This window comes from Micromys minutus, assembly GCF_963924665.1.
Source record: "Micromys minutus genome assembly, chromosome: 9".
Taxonomy (NCBI): Eukaryota; Metazoa; Chordata; class Mammalia; order Rodentia; family Muridae; genus Micromys; species Micromys minutus.
Genome location: NC_137978.1, coordinates 59,625,772 through 59,649,026, shown reverse-complemented (window position 1 = coordinate 59,649,026; position 23,255 = coordinate 59,625,772). Strand labels below are relative to the sequence as shown.

Genomic DNA, 23,255 nt, shown 5'->3' with positions numbered 1-23,255 from the left:
AAAGTCTGGTGTAATTTCGATCAGTCTGTCTTTATATCTTACCTGTCCTTTTTCTCCTACTGCTTTTAGTATTCTTTCTTTGTTTTGAGCATTTGTTGTTTTGACTATTATTGGTTGGGAAGAATTTCTTTTCTATTCCAGTCTATTTGAGGTTCTGTAGGCTTCTTGCATGTTCTTGGTTATCTCTTTTTTTTTTTTTTAAAGTTAGGAAATTTCTTCTCTATAATTTGTTGAAGATATTTAATGGGCCTTTCAGTTGGAAGTTTTAGCTCTCTTCTACACATATGATCTTTGGTCTTCTCATTGTGTCCTGGATCTCCTGGACGTTTTGTGTCAGGAGCTTTTTGGTTTTTGCATTTTCTCTGACTGTTTTGTCTATGTTTTCTATGTTGTTTTCTGCCCCTGAGATCCTCTCTTCCATCCCTTGTAGTCTGTTGGTGATGCTCACTTCTATAACTCCTGATTTCTTTCTTAGGTCTTCTATCTCCAGGGTTATCTCTTTTTTTATGATTTCTTTAATGCTTCTATCTCCATTTTCAATTCTTCCACCTGTTTGGTTGTGTTTTTTCTGTAGTTCTTTGAGTGATTTCTCCTAGTTCTCTGGTAATTGTTTAAGGGAGATATTCATGTGCTTCTTGAAGGTCTCCATCATCATCATGAAGTATGATTTTAAGTGTAAATCTTGTTTTTTGGTGAGTTGGAATATTTGCTATTTGCAGTGGTGGAAGAACTGGGTTCTAATGATGTCAGGTTGCCTTTGTTTCCATTTCTTGGGTTCTTATTCTTTTCTCTTGCCATCTAGTTATGCTAGGTGTTCTTGTTATCTCTTGCTTATGGTTGTCTCTCTTGTGGGTCTCTGGGACTGTGGTTTCTAGAGGGAGATTGTTTCTGGGTGTTCGGCTCTCTTGGTAGGCTGTGAGTTGCGGTGGCTGTACCCAGTCCTGATGCAGCTGAGCTGGGTCTGGCCTTGGGCTGGAAGTGTGTGCTTCCAGGCTGCAAGGTTGGTTGAGCTGTGGAGTGCTGGTCTGCATCTCCCAGGGTAGACGATGGGCAGAACTGGTTGAATCACCCCTCTACTTAGAATGTAGAGCCCTCCTGCAGCAATCCTGAGCACCCAGCTACTTGTTCAAAAGATGTGTTTTAAAATGTAAATTATGTTGTTTAGGTATCTGAAGTGTGATTATATTGCAGGACTCTACAGACATGAATTAGGCAGGTGCTTCTGGTATATTCTCAGCATTCACAACATTGGGGCAGGTGTATTCCTCTTCATTTGAGGTCAGACTAGTCTACATCACAGTGATAATCCAAACAGTGGGATCTAATCTCCTCCTCTGGCCTGCATGAATACTACACAAAGGTTGAAGTGACATTCCTTCTCAGAGTATGCGGGTGTGTTTGTGTGTTTTCAAATGGTATTTGCTATATTGCCAGAGAACACAATGCTAGCAGAATATTTTTATTGTCAATTCCCCAATAAAGAGACATAGACTAACAGACTGGATACATAAACAGGATACAGCATTTTGCTGCATCTAGGAAACTCATCTCAGAGACAATGACAGATACTACCTCAGAGTAAAGGGCTGGAAAAAAAAACTTCCAAGCAATTGGCCCCAAGAAAAAAGCTGGAGAAGCCATTCTAATATCCAATAAAATAGATTTTTAGCCAAAAGTTATCAAAAAATAAGGAAGGACATTTTTTACTCATCAAAGGAAAAATATATCAAGATGAATTCTCAATCCAGAACATCTATGCTCCAAATACAAGTACACCCATATTCATAAAAGAAACCCACTAAATCTGAAAGCATATATTTCACCACACACAATAGTAGTCGGAGTCTTCAATACCCCACTTTTATCAATGGACAGATCATAGATGCAGAAACTTGACGGAGACACATCGAAACTAGCAGAGGTTATGAACCAATTGGAATTAACAGACATGTATAGAACATTTCATCCTAAAAAGAATATACTTTCTTTTTAGCACCTCAGGGCACCTTTTTTTTTAAGAAAAACTGACATTATAGATATTAGGTAAAAGATACCCTGCACAATAGACACAAACAATATGAAATTCCTTGATGTGACCCTAACTAAGCAAGTAAAAAGTTATGTAAGACAAGAACTTCAAATCTCTGAAGAAGGAAATTAAAGTAGATCTCAGAAGATGGACAGATCGCCCTTGTGCATTGATTGGAAGGATCAACATTCTAAAAATGGCCATCTTACCATAAGCTATTTACAGATTCAATGCAATCTTCATAAAAAGTCCAACTCGGTTCTTCATAGATGTGGAGATAGCAATTGGCAAATTCATCTGGAATAACAAAAATCCTAGGATAGTGAAATCAATATTCAAGTACAAGAAAACTGGGGGTATCACCATCCCTGACCTCAAGCTATATTACAAAGCAATTGTGTAAATATCTGAATGGTATTGGTTCAGGGATAGGCAGGTAGATCAATGGAACAGAATTGACCCAGAAATAAACCCTCACACATATGGTCACTTTAACAATGAGCTAAAAACATTCAATGGATAAAGGACAGCCTCCTCAACAAGTGGTGTTGGTTCAACTGGTAGTCAGCATGCAGAAGAATGCAAATTGGTCCTTTCTTATCTCCTCGTACAAAGCTCAAGTGCAAGTGGATCAAAAGCCTCCAGATAAACCCAGGTACACTGAACGTATTAAAAGAGAAAGTGAGGGATAGCTTAGAACACTTGGCACAGGAGAAAATTTCCTGAACAGAACACCAATGGCCTATGCTTTAAGATCAAGACATGATAAATGGGACCTTATGAGATTGCAAGGCTTCTCTAAGGCTAAGGACATTGTCAAGGAAAAAAAAAAAAAAAAAAAGCAGCCAACAGACTGGGAAAAGATCTCTACTAATCGAACATCTGATAGAGGTCTAATATCTAATATATACAAAGAACTCAAGAAGCTAGACACCAGAGAATCAAACAGTCCTATTAAAAATGGGGTAAAGAGCTAAACAAAGAATTCTCAACTGAGGAATATAGAATGGCCAAGAAGCACCGAAAGAAATGCTTAACATCCTTAGTCATCAGGGAAATACAAATCGAACAACCCTGAGAATGTTGTTGTCAGAATGGCTAAGATCAAAAACTTAGATGACAGCAGATGCTAGCATGGACATGGAGGAAGAGGAATACTTCTTCACTGTTGGTGGGGTTGTAAGCTGGTACAGCCACTCTGGAAATCAGTCTGTCAGTTCCTCAGAAAATTGGACATAGTACTACCTGAAAATCTAGCTATCCCACTTCTGGGCATATACCCCAAATAGGATCCAACATATAATAAGAACACTTGCTCCACCATGTTCATTGCAGTCTTATTTATAATAGCCAGAAGCTGGAAAGAACCCAGATGTTTTTCAGTAATGGAATGGATAAAGGAATGGTGGTACATTTACACAATGGAGCACTACTCAGCCATTAGAAACAATGACTTTATGAAATTCTTAGGCAAATGGATGAAACTAGAGAATATCATTTGAGTGAGGTAACCCAGTCACAAATGAACACACATGATGTGCAGTCAGTGATCATTGGATATTAGCCCTAGAAAGCTCTGAATCCTCAAGAAACAACTCTCAGACCATATCAAGTTCCAAAAGAAGGAAGGCCAAAATGTGGAAGCCTCAGTCCTCCTTAGGGGGGGAAAATGGTGAAAAAAAATTAGTATTCGACATATATCATTATGTAACAAATTTTGTGAACTATAATAATACATTATAAAATAAATAAATTTAAAAAGCTAGCCACATAGCAGTTTAATCACCTTGATTATTCTTACATTTACATGAAAGCTTGCTCCTATGAATGGCCTATGCTTAAAACTATATAGAAATCTTGTTATTTTTTATCACACTGCAGTGTCCACAAAAGCTCCCACTATACTCATGTCCATACACACATGTGCACACAGACCTATAACATTTTACACATGTGCCTTTGGTATTTTAGTCCAATCAGTCATTGATTGGTTATTTCCAATGAATTCATGACATCATTGACTTTGTCTGTTTTGCAGGAAGGAGAGATTGTAGATCAAAGGCTTTCTCATGCTTTCTGAGTATATATCTCTCTTTGCATTGCTTGCAAAGCACCTTTCCCTAACAAGGACACTGGAACATATGAGTCAATGTTCTTGGAGGCACCAGCTTGACTTCTTCATATACATTGAGTTCTATATGAGATATTAGACCTATAAAATCTTTAATGTTCATAGCAATTTAATGCCAATCAATATCACCTGGATTTAGCTGGTCGTTGGGATCCTCCATCTTGCCACGACCTTCAGCCTCCTTCTTCTGACCTCCTCTGACCTCTCAGCCCTCTCCATCTCTCTCACTCCCCCAGTCTCTGGCTTTTATTTTACTAATTAAAATGGGAAGGTTTAGTTGGGATCATGTGACTTGGCAGCCCTTCTTGGGGAAGTGGAATTAACATTAAAATACAAACACCTTCAGGGCAATCTACATTTCCTTCTTTTTGTCCAGGTAAAAAGCCTTTCCCCCCCTCAACTATAAGATGAATATATAACTATTACCATTTTACAATTTATAATGTATTAGACAGCCTTAACTTCTAGCCTACCAATTTTGTCTATTAAATAAAGCACCCTTTTATCTATCTTGAAAGAGAATAATTTTATATCTGACTTATATTTCAGTTTTAGATTGTATGTCGTCTGAAAATCACCTTTTGAGATTGATATTAACTTCCTTAATGCCAAATAGGTGGTCTGGCTAAGAGGCTTTTAGTCTTCAACAACATCAGAAATCTCAGAATGACCAATATCACCTGATAATGAGAAGCACAAAACACAGCTTCCAAAACTAGCCAATATACAGAGACTGCTGCTGATCACTAGGACAGTCCCACATCTCTCAAAACACTGGAGCATCAGTCTTCAGCCTTCTGGCCCAGGATCATATCTGACAGACCTTTTTAATGAAGAAATCTGAAGGACTAATAATTTTGGCTTGGCAAAGATTATCAGTTGACTATTCTGCAAAAGTGTCCCTTTCTTCTGACCACCAAAAGTATTGCAATTCTTGCCAGGTGGCTGTATCGCCCCAACTAGAGCAACTCTATTGATGCTCAATTTCTTCTTAGAATATAAGAAGGGATGCTGTCAGGAGCAGACAGGTCTCTAGTCAAATGATCTTTAATTTAAAAATGTGTATAAATATCTTCTGTGGACTTCTGACGCCTTTGAAGATTATCTCATCTCCGAATTGCTAAGCCTTGACAGTATACTCTTGGCTATCTTAAATTGAAATTGTCTTTTTAAAAGGCATTCTTTTAATGATTCAGAACCATGAGCTTTTTATCTAGCCCTCAAGTAGATTGTTTAACCAACTAAACACAGTGCTTCAACTTTAAATCTGTATCATATCAACCTTTAGTACTGTAAAGATTATAACTTTAACTTTGTATCAATTAGAAAGATTCTTACCAATGAAGATATGACTTTAGCTTATCAAAATAGGATTATGACTGTATAATCAATTCTGGCTAGTTTCTCCCTGTATGATTATGACCATTTCTAAATTTCTTATAAAAACTACCTTTCAATAACCACTTTCACCCTCCCCCCCATCCCAGTCCAGGGAGTTGGGCAACGACTCATCTTAGGCTTTTTCAAGCTGAATATATGGGCGTTGAGAATTTTAAAAGGGGGAGGGAAATGATGAATCTGGACAGGCCTCAAGAGGGAAAGCCAAACTGTTGGTTACTGTAGTCTCTGATGTCTAGAATCAGGCCAGTTCAGCATTCTGATGACATGCATTATCATAGTTGTACATTCTGAAACTCATAAAAACTCAACAGAAAATATTTTAGTATCAATAAATATTTTGTTTGATCTTTTTAAATTTAGTTTTTCAGGTGGTCTACCTCTATCAGATCTAATCCAAATAACTGTGGAAGGCACATAAAACCAAATCACACTTTTTTAAAACGCAAAGACAAACCTTTTACCCAAAATAGCGTGTCCTTTAGTTGGCAACTAATGTATCTTGCATCTTGTATTTTCTCCCACAGAAACAATATTAACACAAAACTCAACATCATATCTATTTTGAAACAATGTAAACAATTAAGATAATTATTATGAAGTCATGCTAGCCTGCATCTGATGAGCCACGTGGCCTTAATGGGATAATTCACAAAACAACTACTATCACTTACAAATCAATAAGTAAGCAATGTGTAAACCAAGACTATATTTTCATCTGTCTAGCTCTCAATCTCGAGTATCAGATCTTTAATTAATAATAGTTCCCTAATATATTTCTATATATATATTCTCTGTGACACAGGTCTCTATCAATGAGAAACTTTAACCTGCAAAAATCACAACTCTCTCTCTCTCTCTCTCTCTCTCTCTCTCTCTCTCTCTCTCTCTCTCTCTCTCTCTCTCTCTCTCTCTCTCTCTCTCTCTCTCTCTCATGGAGTCAGTGACCAATTTTCTTCATCTAATTTTGAACCAATATTTTATACATTTACTAAAGAGTTCTATAAATCTAGGACCTTAGCCCAAAGTATTTTGATATGTCTTCTCTCTCAGTCTGGAAAATCAGATCTTCATTATTAATACGACCTTAATATCTGTCTGTATTCACTCTTCTGGTGTAGAGACATATCTTAGTTCTGAACCGCTGGTGAAAATTCCCATGTGATTCAGGTAATTTCTATACTCTATTCTTCTAACTAGAAAAACAAACTTGATTTGTATCTTAATCATGTATACCATCTTAAAACAAACAAATAACCTTTTTAATGTTTGAAAATAATTTTTTAATGTATCAAATAGTTTCTAATCTCTTTTTCTCTCTTTGTATCTCTCTTTTTATCTCTCTCCATCTCTCTCTTTATCTTTCCCTCTCCTTTTTCTATCTCTCTCTTTCATTTTCTTTCTCTTTTTTTCTCTATATCTGTGTGTACCTGGGTCATCTGCTTTTTTGTCACAGGACACTACAGCCTGTCAGCAAAGGCTGTCTCTTGAAGTTTCCCGCGCCGAGACACCACGTAACTCAAAATGGTGCTTGCCCCCTCCTCAGAAAGTAAACACCTTTTCCAATTCTGAACCAAATTTAATGAATTTACTTAACAATTCTGTAAATCTAGGACCTTAGGCCAAAGTATTTCGGTCTGTCTTCTCTCTCAGTCTGGAGAATCAGAGCTTCATTATTAATACCTAACTTAATATCCATCTGCCAATGAGAAACCTTAACCTGCAAAAATCACCACTCTCTCTTGGAGTCAGTGACTAATTTTTTCTATATCTTTCTCTCTCTTTTTCTTTATCTCTGTGTGTACCTGGGTCACCTGCTTTTTTGCCACAAGACACTACAACCTGTCAGAAAAGCCTGTCTCTTTAAGGTTCCCGCGCCGAGACACCACGTAACTCAAAATGGCATTTGCCCCCTCTTACTCAGAAAATAAACACCTTTTAACTAAGTCTTAGGCTGATAGCTATAAACCTTTTAGTCGATTCTTGCTAAACACTTTGCTGTGACACCTGTTGCAGTAAATATTTAAAAAATAAAATATCGGTTTATCTCTTCTTTATCGGCCCTGAGTTCTCACTCCTCAGGCCAGACCCTGATACGGAACCATGCTCACCTCTGGCGCCCTCTCTGAGCAGCCACCAGTCCAACTTGTCCGGGAACCTCCCTTCCCTGGCTGTTTTCCACCACCTGTTCTCTGCCTTTGCCCCGAGTGTTTCTCTACCCCCAAAGCCCACATAAATACAACTCTACAGCTCGATAGCTTATCATATGGGTTTATATATTCAATTCTCAATCCACAAACCCTCTACACAAGATTGCATCAAATAGACAAAGATACTAACTGCCCTTCTATATGAAATATTAAACCTATAAAATCCTTAAAGTTCATAACTATTTAATGCAAATAAATATCATCTGGGTCTAGCTGGTCCGTGGGAACCTCAATCTTGCCACAACTTTCACCCTCCATCCTCTGACTTCCTTTGACCTCTCAGCCCTTTGCACCTCCCTTGCCCTGCCCAGTCACTGGGTATCCTTTATTTTACTAATTAAAATGGGAAGGTCCATTTTGAGTCATGTGACTAGGCAGCCCTTCTTAGGGAAGTGGAATTAACATTAAAATACAGTTTCAGGACGGTCTACCAATCAGTATGGTGATTTCTCAGAAAATTTACAATAGTTCTACCTAAGAACCCAGCTTTACCACTCCTGAGCATATACTCAAAAGATGATCCAACATGTAACAAGGATACATGCTCCACTATGTTCATAGCGGCATCATTTATAACAGCCAGAAGCTGGAAACAACCTAGATGTCCCTCAATAGAAGAACGGATACAGAAAATGTGGTACATTTACACCACATAGTACTACTCAGGGGGCTTGTCGAGGGGAATCTGGAAAGGGGGATAACATTTGTAATGTAAATAAAGAAAATAATAAATGCATCTGAGAAAATGGCTTGTATTTCTATAACTAATTTCAGTTGAATTACTAATCACCATTATGTTTGATCTATTCCCATATGCAGACTCGGTGACATTTATTTATTTATTTATTTATTTATTTATTTATTTATTTATCTATTTATCTTTGCATCAGTCTAATGTGGGAAAGAACAAAACTCACCACAATGATAACAAGTAGCCCTGCCATCTGAACAGAGACCATGGGCTCAGATTCCTGTGATTTAAGGACAGACCCCCAGGTCATGGCTTGTGTTTCTGAGCTCTCAACTCCATGCTGAGCTGGAATCCATTTTAACCTGTCACAATCATCACATCAGGTTTGAACCTCAGAAGTCTCCTGAGAATCCCAGGTCTCATTACGATCTAGAAAAGAGTTGATTTCCTAGCTTTAATCTCTAAAGAGATTTGGGTAATATTTGAGTCTCCTTTCTCCAGCCTATGCAGATGTGCACGTGTGTACAAGGAGAATTATAGGGAACAATTAGGAAACAAAGTATGAGCAAATGGCCAAAGAGTACAATGTGGATTGTAGTTCTCTTTCTAGTTTTCTTTTTTTTTGAGAAGAATCTAGACTGTTTCTCTCCCCACCTCTCACTTTATGCACACATACATACATACATACATATATATATATATATATATATATATATATATATATATATAAAGATATATGTTTATATATACATATATCTATATCTATATATCTATATATCTATCTATATATATATATATACATATATATATATATATATATATATATATATCTCCCTCTCTCTTTTTCACCTAACCTTTCCTGTAGTAAATAATATTGTGCCTTAACCTACCATCATTTTAATTCATTTTCTATGACTGAGTAATGTAGCTCCTGTAACTTTTCTTCAAGTTTTATAATGTGTCTCCCACAGCTTCTCTATGAATCATTATCATTTGCCTTACTGCATTTTCTTTTCACTTTTTTTTTTTGTTTCTAACCACCTAGTAAACTCAATTTTTATATCCTAACTTGCCCTCATTTTCTTCAGGCATTTGCTAATTTTTGTTGCCTGCAAATAATTTTGTTTTTGTCCTCTTTGAGTTCATTTCCATGGTTTAAAAACTTTGGTCCCAGGCCCAGTGGGTCTACTTTAGAAACATGACTGCGACCAGTCTAGTGGGTATTTGTAGAAAAGCCTCAGCATTCCTGAAGGCTGCTTGTTCCCTAGTAAATCCCAAGGCCCCTGCTCACTCTGGGCCTTCTCTTAGTTTGCTGCATAAGAACACACCACATGTTACATCCTTTCTCCAATGTAAACTATTTCAAACCCCCATGCTGAGGAAAGGACTAGAAGAATGTTTTGATGACCCAAAGAACTGGGGAGAAGAAAAAGTCAAATCTGGAGCATCATAGACCAGCCAGCAGCAGAGGAACAAAAGTAACAAAGACTTACATAAGCTTTGGTGTGTCCTTCTGAAGGAAAGAAGCATGCTTCTAACTCTAGAGCAGGAGGCCAAGTGACAGAGATTGCCAATGCCAAGTCCAGAGCAGTTAGAAAAGGTTGTTGACTCCATGGATGCCTTACATAAAGTTGTCCATGAGAGGGAAGATGCTTTAAGACTTCTTCAGACTGATCAAGAAAAACAAATTCCTGGTGCTTGGAGAAGGGACATATTTGGAAGAGTCATCTGGCATAAACTGAAGCCATGGCCTATACCCTGGTACCTAAATAAGAGATACAGCAGGAGGTAGTACTTTACAATACCTTACGTGGATCACTTTGTCAGACTGAGAATTGAGAAACATGCCCACACTGAAGCAAGAAAGAGAAATTTACAGGAAAAGAAAGAAAAATTCTCCAGGAAAAATTCCCACATGTCTCTCAAGACCGGAAATCAAGTACTGTCTAAGATGAGGCCCAGAAGTTCAGTTCCATTGTTCTTAAAGCCTGTGTTCTGATGTGACTATCTGTTAAGAAGCTTATAAAGAAATGTTCTTTTCAAGTGACATCATTTATTCTAGATAACAGGGCATCTTCATTAGCTTCACAAATAGTGGTCCTTCTACAAAAACCAAGCAGAGTTCAGGTTCAGTTCTCAATGAGCAGGTTCTGACATCTAAGCAGCTTTATGTCACCAGATATCTGTTTATAAATGTAATGATGTAATGCTGGTTGCTAGAGCAATGCTAACAGCAAAGTCAACTTCGAAATGCTCTGTTCTCACCAGTAGTGTTAAAGTGGGGGTGGGGGAGGGGGAGGGTGAGGGTGCTGAAGGGAAGGCTCAGTGTTTAAGAGTACTTGTTGCTCTTCCAGAGAAACCAGCACAAAAACAGAAGTTCATAACCATCTGTAACTCCAGGTCATGGGGAACCAATGCCCTCCTCTGGTGCAGATGCCAGGCACTAGCTGGTGTGGTGCAGGTGACATACCCACGCCTGGTTTTGTCAGCATGAAAGGAATGTGGATACTGGTAGTAAAATGGTGATTGTTTTTCCTGGAAAAGCAATTTGTAACTGGAAAAGTAGGACTGACTGCGGCAAGTCACAACAGACAAATCCAAACCCTTCCAGGACAGTAGTGATTTATTTAGTTTTGTAGGCCTAACGTAAAAAGCATAGGCAGTAACTTTTACTAGTCACTAAAAAGAAATTCCACCAACCCACCGGAGAGCTGGAAAGTACTTACTGAAAGCAAAATATTTGGAGACAATAGACATTTGTATAAAATTATAAAATGCCTATAATAAGAATAAGTCCATTTCAAGGAAAGCACAAACTCATTTTATCTATAGAGCCACTTTAAGCCTTAAAATTTTAAGTGGAAATTGAAATATGTAAACATGTATAAACATTCTACAAAAGTTGGTGTACTTTTCCTGGGTGTACTAAAGCTACAGATGTGAGGTGATGGCAGGCAAGGTGGAGCCCTCAAGGGCATTTTCTTGCTACACACTGCTTCCCTCCTTCTTCATATTCCTGTTTGACAATCCACATCTGGTGAAAGGTACCCTGTAAGATGGAGGACCTTCTATCTTAGTTTCAATTTGTTTTGGGTGTTTGTTCTGAGCATCAGAAATCAGAGGGATTGCTGTCTTTTATGTATCTTTACCCAGCCTTCTAGATTCAGAATGTGAGAAGTTAGGCAGCTTCTCTTGTATCTGAAGGCTTCAGAACCCAGACACAGATTCCTATTACATCCAGTTCTGGTCTAGACTGGCAGCATCTTGTGTGGAAGCTGTGCAGAGCAGGTCCTGAGCATCCTGACAGCTGCAGTTGTGTGGAAGGCAGCAGGCAACACAGTTGGAGGAGTGGTTCTTCATGGGGAGGGGCACATCTGCCTGATCAGATGAGTTTAAGAAAAAACAAAACAATAACAAAGAAACAAACAAGGGAACAATCAAGCAAAAATTCAAGCCAACAAAAATAGCTATGAAGATTTGGAAATCTAATTAATCGGAATGTCTGGAAGTAGGTGGGCTTTGAAGAATTATGTAACAGGAAGCTGTTGAATAATGGGCGGGTCCAAAAGGAGATCTTTGGAGGAAGAGACCTAAGTGACAGGAAGTTCCACCATTCCCTGTTTCTCCACGCCTCTGTGCAGTCTCGTGGTCAGGAAGTCATGGTGGGAGACCAGTTTTCAGTGTCTGTGGTACCCAAAAACTTCCTGAAGCTCTAGTTGCTGTGCTGGCCTCCTAGGACATTCAGCAGTTGGACCTGTAACCCGCCAGGTCAGAGGAGCTGCTGGGCTGGGAAAGGGGCAGGAGCAGAGCAGGGCTGTGGCACAGGGGTGCATTTCCTGCAGCCACTCTCACAGTTCTGTTGTTAATGTTATAGCATTGTTGGGAAGTTTGAGGTCTTGTGAATTGTGTTTATGGCGATGTTTTCATTAATTTTATGTGATTGCGAGAATATTTTCCTAAAATAACCTCATAGATTCTTGGTCATAGCTGTTGTTTGTGCACCAGGGTTCTATTTCTAAAAGCTTTAACAAAGCTCCTTGTATTCAAATTAATTCATGCTTTCTTAACTCTCCTGTTTCTCTGTTTGCCATTTCATTTCCATTTCTCCAGGGGACTGAAAAGGCATCCGGAGAGAGCTCTGTATATGAATCATATGAGAGACCACTGCAGGTTTGATTGAAAGTATTCGTTATAAAGCACCATCATATGACTGTAATATTAACATTAATTCAGTATAGTTGTAGTGTCCATTAATTTTACACTGAGGTATATGCAGCCTTTGTTGTATACAGCGTTTGGAAATGTGTCTTCATGGGCTTAGTTATTAATGTTACACTTTAGGTATGAATGAAAAATGTAGTACGGATATATGGCAGATTCTGTTGTCCCTGGGTGTCGCCAGATTAAAACCAATTCCAGCATGTTGGCAAGGTGTATTAAATATATAGTGACCCAGAGATTTACTCTGGTCACATGCTGCTGGCTACAGTATAGCCCATTGTAGTTTCTAATGGAGTTTTATTATTTTTCTAAGACATGCAACCTGCAGCATTGCAAGAAGATACCTGGTTCTTGGGCTGGTGGTGCGACTAATTTTTGGCACTTCAGTCTGAGGTAAAAGTGGAGTTATCTGGTTGGGTCCAGACTTAACCAGGCCATGAAATTGGGGGTGGGGTGGGTATTTGGGGCTTAGGGGCTTGAGGATGGAGAGGCTGGCCAAGAGAGAACCTGGAGTTAAGAAAGTGCCTAGCAGGCAGTGTCTGCAGTGATATGTTAATAGGCACCGCAGGTAGCCATTCCTCCTGAATTTCTTTGAATCCTTCCAAGGTTCAACCCAGCCTGCTGTGAGAGGAGATCAGGACCAGATATTTTTTTAGGTAGAAATTAAGACATTAATTAGACAGCATCGTTTGAATAATAATGATTTCTCACTTACATAAGAATAAGTGGCTCCTTGGCTCATGAAAAGCACTATTCCCATGCACATTCATGAATTGTTTAGTTCTGCAATGTGGACTTCTTGCAGGTGTTGGAATTCTCAGATCGTGCACTAAGAACTTTTTTCAGAGACAAGTTGTTAGAGAAGTTTCAAGTCTGGATTCTGTGGGTCACAATATTTTTTCTTGCAGTCTTCCTTGCTCCTCCTTCTTGTTGTTTGAAAAAGGACTCTGTGTTTACTGTGTTACTGACTCTCTGGTCTCATAGGGTAAAATGAATTGGCATAGTTGTAAATCAAATCTAATAGCCCTGGATGGTAAAGGACAATAAGACTTTAACAAAGAATCCAGGAATGTTTGAGGGATTGAGCAGGGCATGGGTGTGGCCCACCTGTCAGTAGAAAGAGGACATGAACTTTATTGTGCCAGATTCTACTTCATACATGTTTCTGGAAAATATTACTGAGAATAGTATTATATGTCATGATTCGGATTTCCCATGGTAGGCAGTGAAGTCAGTTGGTGTTAATATTTGATTACTTTTGAGACTGTGAAATGACTGTTGCCCCTTGAAATACAGTTTCTTTATCTCATAGTACAGCAGCATCTGGCTATTGGGGAGAAAAGGACCATTTACACATGAAGCAATTGTCAGCATTGGATTTCCTCCTAGGGCCTGTGACCTTCCTCACTGGATTTTAGCCAGATTCCCAGTGCAGTCTCTTATTTTATTTCCTGTAGTCCTGACCTCAGCTTGAACTAAAAAACCTTCTGTTATCCACTAATTGTATTGCATATTTTCTCTAATTTTTATTATATAAAAATTTCTTTTGTCAGTTAATTTCCTATCACATACTAGGTATTATCTTTATTTTTTTCATTTATAATATAATAATATATTTACAGAGAAAGATTATGGTAGAATGATATCATTATCTCGCTTTGTTTTTTTTTTTTTTTTTTGTTTGTTTTGTTTTTTTTTTTTGTTTTTGTTTTTGTTTTTTCTGCCAGGGACTTTCCAAAGCTCCTAGAGTTTAATTTAATCTATGTTATCTAAATCTCCTACTGTTTACATTTTTAGACCAATGGCTTTTGCACATGATCTGTCCGAAAGGACATGGATATTCACCCCCTCTTCGTTCTCTATTCCATCCCTTGTTATTCCTGATTTCATCCTATCCTTGTGAATCATGTATATTCTGAAGCAGGTTTGGATGAGCAGCCATGATTTCATATATTCATAATTCCATGTGCCTGGTCCGTAACAGTGTGGGATTCCATAACTCCACTTCCTCCATCTTTTACAGCCTTCCCTTCCCTGTCTCTTGGATATTTACTCAGCACTCTCTGAATTGGCAGTTTCCCTTTACTATCCATGATTGGCTGACTTAGGCGGAAAGCATCCCCATGCTATGGTGTAGACAGAACGTACATTGCGACACATTTTGATGTTTCAGCACAAGGGGTCAGCATCTAGAGAGAACCATTGAAGACTCCTTACAACCAGCATCCTACAGAGCAAGTTTGTAATCTACACAAACATATTTCAGATCCTCTTAGACACTGAGCATTCTTCTGACTTCTCAGATTATTCTTTAGGAATATATAAAACCCAGTGGTATTTTCTAGTATTTTTCTAGAGCTTATTAAGTTCATTATCAGATTGGAGTATTCTCTTGGGATGTTTGTAGTTCTTGAGTTAAAGAAATATGTTTTTTGTAGTTTGGGAAAACGTGCCTTCCTCGTATCCTCATTTGAACACAGAATATGTTCTAAGTCTTACTTGCTCTATGTTAGCCCTTCTGCACTGTGGTAAGTTAGTGTGGAGGCTTTGCACAAGCTTGTCTCTCTTCTGAAAACAGTAGAACGATGACAGCACTCTTCAATTTTCATACAGTTAAGTTTAGGATTTGGTTATTATCTTTGTTAGACTTTCTCTTCAAACATTCCTTAGAAGTGTCTTAGTGATCCACTGTGATATGTTGCTTCAGGCTTTTCGAAGACATGCTAACATGGTTGTGATACTACTGTTAGTGACTGTATGTAGTTTCTGCCTTGAGTCCTTTGGTTTGTTCTTGTTGAAGCAGTCATTCATCTCTTGTATGAAATCAAGTGGAGTTCACTCTTTGCATCCATTAGAGATAAACTTTTCAATGTGCACTGGTGGACCTGGACTTCTATTATTTTCTTTGTGATTATTTTTATGGTTATTGCTTTTGAATACAGATTTGATAAGAGTATATCATGTCTTTTTTCTGTATTCTGCTCAGTTCTCTGTGAAAAATTATTGTGAGATTTTCTAAAGAAATTTGGGAACTCAGTTTTGGATACTTTAGTCCTCATAGAATCTTAGAAGAAGCACTGAGGGCCTGGGTGTCAGCACTTGCTTATTGCCTCGCCTAGTGTTATATCATTGAAAGTTTACTTGTTCACCTGTTCCCAGAAAATCCTTATTTTCCTCATTAATTCTCATTATTTCGTACGACTTTCTCAAGTACTTTATCATCTGCTAGTTCCCAGTGTCAATCTAAACTACTGAGGCAGGGGCATCGCAAGAGAACATTCATTTACCTAATAAATGCCAAAATAAATAGCTGAGAGAAAAATATAAAGTCAAAGTCATAAACAAATAGGGCTGAATATTTGCTGATGCTGTGGTCTTGACTTTCTGTAGTTATAGTTTCTAAACATTTAGAGTCAATTTTTAAGTTTTATTTATGCATAAACTTATGTATGTATATGTATGTGTGTGCATATATGTGCATGTACATGTATTGGTATGCCAGGAAACCCATATCAGGCATTCTTTCATGTGAACTTATAACAGTTATTGCCAGAGAGGAAATCCATAACACCAAGGCTAGAAGAATCTCACTATATTCATATTTAGTATGGGTTTGGAACTTGATATATGTCTGGAAAAACTACCAAGATGCAGATATATACATGTTCAGGAAAGTATTATAACAGTGATAGTATTTTAGCAGATTTGATATTACGAGGGAATCTATACTCGTGTATTAATATTACACCTAGCAGCTGTAAGTGACTTTCTACCATTCTTCTTCTTGATTTTGTTCTCACATTGCCTAGAAGTTTTGTTCTCAACCCTTGAGTTGTGATGTCTTTTTGGTCAGTTGACACTTCCTCAGGGTTTGTAAAAGCCGACCATCATAAAACACATATTTTTTTTATATTCTTGGGAAGTTATACACCACTCCTGTTATCAATCTGTGTGTGGGTCTGAAACATATAGATGTGCCAACTTACCAGTTCCTGGAACTGTAATAAGAGTATACCACACCATTAGAAATGTGGAGTACAACTGGCTTACAGTAAATTCCATTTAAAGACATTAAATCTATAATTGTAATATTATACATATTAATGCATTCATGTGGATGTTAAGGGGTTAAGGTGAAAGCATCCGTATCTGCATGCCAGTTAGAAATCAAGGCCATGTTGATAGGAGACTTATTTAGAAATACGATAGGCTGTAAACCTCCTTAGATGATGATGAAAATTGCTGTAACTAATTCTTTTGACAACATATTATTTTTCAAATAACATGATAATTGGCACATAGAGTCATTGTACTCCAAGACAACAGGACAGACATGGAAAGTCAATACACCGTATCTACCTTGTAGAATGAAGTGGAATCTCGTCAAAGGGTCAGATAATGTATTCTCGTTTGATGGCCAATGAGTCACCATTCAATTCCAGGCATCATGCATGGTAGCCACTAGTCATTTGTCTTTTCTCTATGTCCAGGGAGAGAAGTTCACAGTAATAACCCTGAATAATTATGTTTAACAGAAGGTAATCATGAGCTCTGTTTAAATTCCTGGTGCCTGCTGACAGATTATACTCATAATCCTTACCACGCTAAATATTTGATTCCATGCTTTCATATCTACAGAAGTGTTAACAAGTTTCCTCATATTCTTTTATTAATGTCATTTTTTGTGGTTTAGCATACTCCATAATCAAGCTTTATTAATTTAATCTTTGTACTGCGCAGACCCTGCTTTGAAATTTAGAAGACTGCCAATCTTTGAATCTGGGAGAAGAACATCAAAAAGAATGAGTGTGAGGCTTGTAAAAACTCAACAGGTCAGTGTGCTGTTCCCTTTTGTTTGAAAAAAAATCTCTTTGTCTTCAAAGCATTCAATAGTTTTATTAACTATAATTAGTAAAGTTATCTCAAGGGCTTTTTAAAAAAGCATTCATTTATTAATTATATGTAAGTACTCTGTAACTGTCTTGGGACACACCAGAAGAGGGCATGGGATCTCATTCAAGATGGTTGAGAGTCCTCCTGTGGTTGCTGTTATTTGAATTCAGGACCTCTGGAAAAGGAGTCAGTGCTTTTAACCACTGAGCTATCTCTGCAGCCTAAGGCTTATTTTCTATGATCTTCATTTTCTTGTGATATGATGAAAATGTAAGGTTTAGGTCTCTCACATATATAACACCATTATATTTTCACTGGACTTTCCACTGTGTGGACATACAACTTTCAAGGACTGAAGACTTGCAAGTCTCAAAGAGGATCTGTTGTAAATGATGCTCAAAATCTTTATGGATGGCCAATTTATTTTTTGTCATTAGCTTTGTTAATTTATTTAATTTATAAAATATTAGTATAATGTACAAAATTTGTTACATAACAACATATGATGAATACACATTCTTTTTCTTTTTTCTTTTCAAAGAAGGACTGAGGCCTTCCTCTTTTTTGAGCTTCATAAAATCTGTGAGTTGTTTCTTGAGTATTCATAGCTTTCTGGGGCTAGTATCCAATTATCAGTGTATTTTTTTTTATTATGTCTGTTCTTTTCTGACTGGGTTACCTCACTCAGGATAAGTATATTATCATGTTATCGGTAAATAGTGATAGTTTGACTTCTTCCTTTCCAATTTGTCTTTCTTTGACTTTCTTTTGTTGTGTAATTGCTCTGGCCAGGACTTCCAGTACTATATTGATTAGGTAGCAAAAGAGTAGGCAGCCTTGTCTGGTCCCTGATAGTAGTGGTATTGCTTCAAGTTTCTTATTGTTTAGTTTGATGTTGGCTACTGGTTTGCTGTATATTGCTTTTACTATGTCTAGTATGAGCCTTAGATTGCTGCTCTTTCCAAGACTTTTAAAATGAAGGTGCTGAATTTTGTCAAATGCTTTTACAGCGTCTATTTGATGATCATGATTTTTTTCCTTGATATTTTTATATGTTGAATTATGTTGATGTATTTCTGTATGTTGAACCGTCCATGCATCCCAGGGTTGAATCCTAATTGATAATGGTGAATGATTGTTTTGATGTATTCTTGGATTTGGTTTGCAAGAATTTTAGGGAGTATTTGTGCATCAATGTTCATGAGTGAGATTGGTTAAACTTCTCATTTTTAGGGTCTTTGTGTGGTTTTGGGAATGAGAGTAATTGTGGCTTTGAAGAATTAGACAGGTATTATTTTCTCTGTTTCTATTTTCTGGAATAGTTTGGAGAGTATTGGTATTCATTCTTCTATGAAGTCTGATAGAATTCTACACTGAACCCTTCTGGTGCTGCCCTTTTTTTATTTGGGAGGATGTTTCTATTTCTTTAGCTGTTGTGGCATAGTTTAGATGGTTTATCCCATCCTGATTTAATGTTGGTATCTGGAATCTGTCTAATAATTTGTCCATTTCCTCCATTTTTCAGTTTTGTTGAATATAGGCTTTTGTAGTGGAATCTGATGATTTCTTGAATTTCCTCACTTTCTGTTGTTATTTCTCCCCTTTCATTTCTGATTTTGTTATTTTGGATACTCTCTTTGTGCCCTTTAGTTAGTCTGGCTAAGGGTTTATGGATCTTGTTGATTTTCTCCAAGAACCAATTTCCGTTTTTTTTGATTTTTTTTTTTAATGGTTCTTTTGGTTTTTACTTGGTTTATTTTTACTCTGTGTTTGATTATTTTCTGCAGTCTATTCCTCTTGTGAATATGTAATTCTTTTTGTTCTAGAACTTTCAGCCATGCTATCAAGTACTAGTGTATGCTCTCTCCACTTTCATTTTGGAGGCACTCAGAACTATGAGTATTCCTCTTAGTACTGCTTTCATTTCATTAAATTTGGGTATGTTGGGTTTGGGTATGTTGTACTTTCATTTTCATTAAATTCTAAAAAGGTTTTGATTTCTTTTTTTATTTCTATTTTAATAACTTTTGGTTGAAAGTCAATTTTCTTTGATATTAGAATGGCTACACCAGATTGTTTTGTGGTATTTTTGGCTAGGAAAGTTTTCTTTCCCATTTTGTTTTCTTCTTGTCTTTAGAAGAAAGTGCGATTCATCTGCTTTTTCCTTTTTTCTAAAATGTTGTACATTGGAAAGAAAACTAAAGGATTGTGTCCATGTTTTTGTCATTGTTGTTATTATTCTTTAGAATATTGTTTTATAATTTAGTATGTAAGTGTTCATTTGCAGGTTTTTCTGTACACTGTACATTATGCTCCTAGCTTCCTGAGCTGAGCACCAAACCCTTGAGATTGAAGTCACAGCAAATGTCTTAAACTAATTTTTTCCTGCCCCAGGTTGATTTGATTCCAGTTTCTAATAAAAATACTATATACCCTGAATAGTATAATTCTTGAAAAACAGAAAAATTGTGTATAATACTTATTTGTTCACATGACCATCTCATCCTCAAATCTTTTCGTATAAAAAAGAAAAGATAATAAAGCTAAAATTAAAACATTGAAATTTTCAGTTATGTCAATATCATGAGGAATAATAAATTTTATATTTATGAAGAAATGGCAAAATTATCATACAATTAATAAGAGATTTAATCAAAAAACTGATTTTGCTTCATTGAAATGTATAATCATATGCCCTTCATTTAAAATACATATCTAAGGATTCTTTTGTGAATGATTATGTTACTTATAAAATTTTTGTTTTATGTATGTATGTATTGCTGGTGCCAGCTTTTATAGAACCTTAAATAATTTAATTCTCTTTAATAGTGACTTTTTTTTTACTTCTTTGGTGTGAATATATTGAAATAACATAATTTTTCTACATATTTGTGTTTATATGTTACTTGGAATGTTTAATGTATGTTCTGACATTGCACTCTTTTTCTATTTTAAGAAAAACTCTAACATTTGGTCCATCTATTAATTCTACAATTGATATTTTACTTCTTTTTTGGAAAGGATCTACCATTTTCCTAGACCCCAGAATGTCAAATACATACGATATAATAATGTCTTATGAGGCCCAGCTGATTACATGGTTGAGGTATTAACCATATATGAGTGAGTTAGACAATGTAGAATTGATGGCATATTTTTTCCTGATCAAAACTTGATCATCTATGATGTGACACTAGGATTCTGTTTGATATCAAATCATACTACTACATACAGGTACATTACTGTATTCAGAAATCAAACGTGCATGTTACATTTTATAAAGGATTACAGCTTTTGAGATGATTATACCATTCATTCTCATAGATGTAAGTAGAAGGTGATAATTATGATTTTAGTAAGTGTATTTTGTTAGAGTTAGTGTCTTTTGCTGTATAATGAATGTTGGTAGCATTTCTCTGAAATTATGCATAGGTGATGTTTATTCCTGCTGCTAAAAAGTATTCACCTAAGAGTGTTAAATTTTAAAGAACTCGGTATAACAATCCATTGTATAGAACCATGAGGTTGTAGGCAAATAAATTTCATAATAGCATACTTTTAAAGATATTACACAATCCAAAGTATGGAAAAAAAGAAAAAAAAATCAAATATAGTTATGGTGGCAATTTTTCATTTGCTGGTAATATCTCAGAAATTCATAGAAAATTTGTAATAGTGAGAGCCTTGATAAATGAGAGCATTATAATAATTCATTCTATAGATTGTCTATAGAAGACAGCAATACATAACGTTAGACACTTATCCATGTAACTCTGAGAAATTATTTGTCTTTCTATATTTTCCTATCCTAATAGATATTACAAAGTATATACTATTCTTTGGCACATTTTATAAATATACAAAAGCAATTTTGTACAGTAACCAACAGGTAGTTTTTCCATCACAGGGTTCCTTAACCTTCAAGGATGTGGCTGTGGACTTCACACAAGAGGAATGGGAATGTCTCAGTTCTGCTCAGAGGACATTGTACATGGATGTGATGGCAGAGATTTACAACAATCTACTGTTTGTAGGTAAGAATGCACTTCTTGTGGAATTCCTGAGTCTTTCATTGAATTTTTCTACATTGTGTTTATATAAACTTCTGGACACATAATAGTTGGGTCACGTTAATTTTAATATAGCATTAAACTTTTTACTTACGACTTTTTATAATTCAAAAGATTTTAAGTGGATATAGATCTGTTGTTTTTGAAAAGTTTAATTTTGCTTATTTATTTAAATTTTAATACATGGTCACTGATTTTAGTACTGGTAAAGCATGTAGTTTATCTTCAGCTTTTTGAATGCTGAAATAAGCAAATGCATAGGATTCATTTATGATTATGAATTTCTAGCTGATCCTAGCAATTCAGTGCCACTGTGGAACAACATGTAATAAAAAAAGTAGAGATATCTTATTCTGAGATCTACTTTGTGTATGTTCAATACTGATTCATCACTTATTTTCATAATTTGTGCAAGGTACAGTTTTGAAGGTACTATTATAATGTATATTATTTCTTTCAGTTGATGGGGATCAAAGTTAAGGTTTTCCTGAGGATCCATATAATAAATATAAAAAAGTAAAGCTGCTTTTGAGAACATAAAGTTTTAAGAATGTGTAGTTTACCTGAACGTTGTGCAAACATCCATTATTGAATCTCTTTTTCCTCAGTGCACTAATCTGTCATTTTTAATTACACTTTTTTTTCAGAACATTATCTTGTATCTGGAAAATATGGGAAGGTCTTAGATAAATTTTGTGATCATGTGAATATCCAAGAACAGTTTTCTAAATGGGATGAAATTAGCAAAATGACATTAGAATCCACCCAAAGAACACCTTATAAAACCAGTCACAAAGATGCCTCTCTGCATTCTTCAAACCTGAAAAGACATAAAACCAGGAAAACCAGAGAAGTTTGTAAATATAAAGACTGTATAAAGATTTCAAATGAATGCACAATCACTAGTGTAAATTCAAGAGTCCACTTAGAAAACAAAAAACTCAGAAATACAGAATTTGATAACAGTTTTTTCTCTAATGATGAATTTATTCTGAAAGAATACAGTAATGGTGAAAAACTTTACAAATGCTATGAATGTGAGATATATTTTAACAAAATGTGGAATCTTCCTGTGCATCAAAGATTTTATCCAAAACAGAAACTTTCCAAAGGCAGTGAATGTGACAAATGCTTTGGCCAACAATCTCATTTTAATACTCATCACATAATTCATACAGGAGAGAAACCTTTCAAATGCAATGAATGTAAAAAATGCTTTAGCTATCAATCCCATCTTAGTATTCATCAGAGAATTCATACGGGAGAGAAACCTTACAAATGTAGTGATTGTAACAAATCCTTTGCTGATAAAAGCTATCTGAGAATTCATCAGAGAATTCATACAGGAGAGAAACCTTACAAATGCAGTGAATGTGACAAATGCTTTGTCAAAAAATCCCATCTTAATATTCATCAGAAAATTTATACAGGAGAGAAACCTTTCAAATGCAATGAATGTAAAAAATGCTTTAGCCAGCAATACCATCTTAGTGTTCATCAGAGAAGTCATACAGGAGAGAAACCTTACAAATGCAGTGAATGTGACAAATGCTTTGTCAGAAAATACCATCTTAATATTCATCAGAGAATTCATATAGGAGAGAAACTTTAC

The 23,255-nt window shown here is 36.2% G+C and overlaps 1 pseudogene across 1 annotated transcript; it reads left to right on the top strand.

The window, feature by feature from the left end:
- Positions 1-9,657: 9,657 nt before the first annotated feature.
- LOC308424405 (large ribosomal subunit protein uL29m-like) lies at positions 9,658-10,409 on the top strand (annotated as a pseudogene). Its single transcript has one exon. The product of its transcript is annotated as a large ribosomal subunit protein uL29m-like (transcript).
- Positions 10,410-23,255: the final 12,846 nt, after the last annotated feature.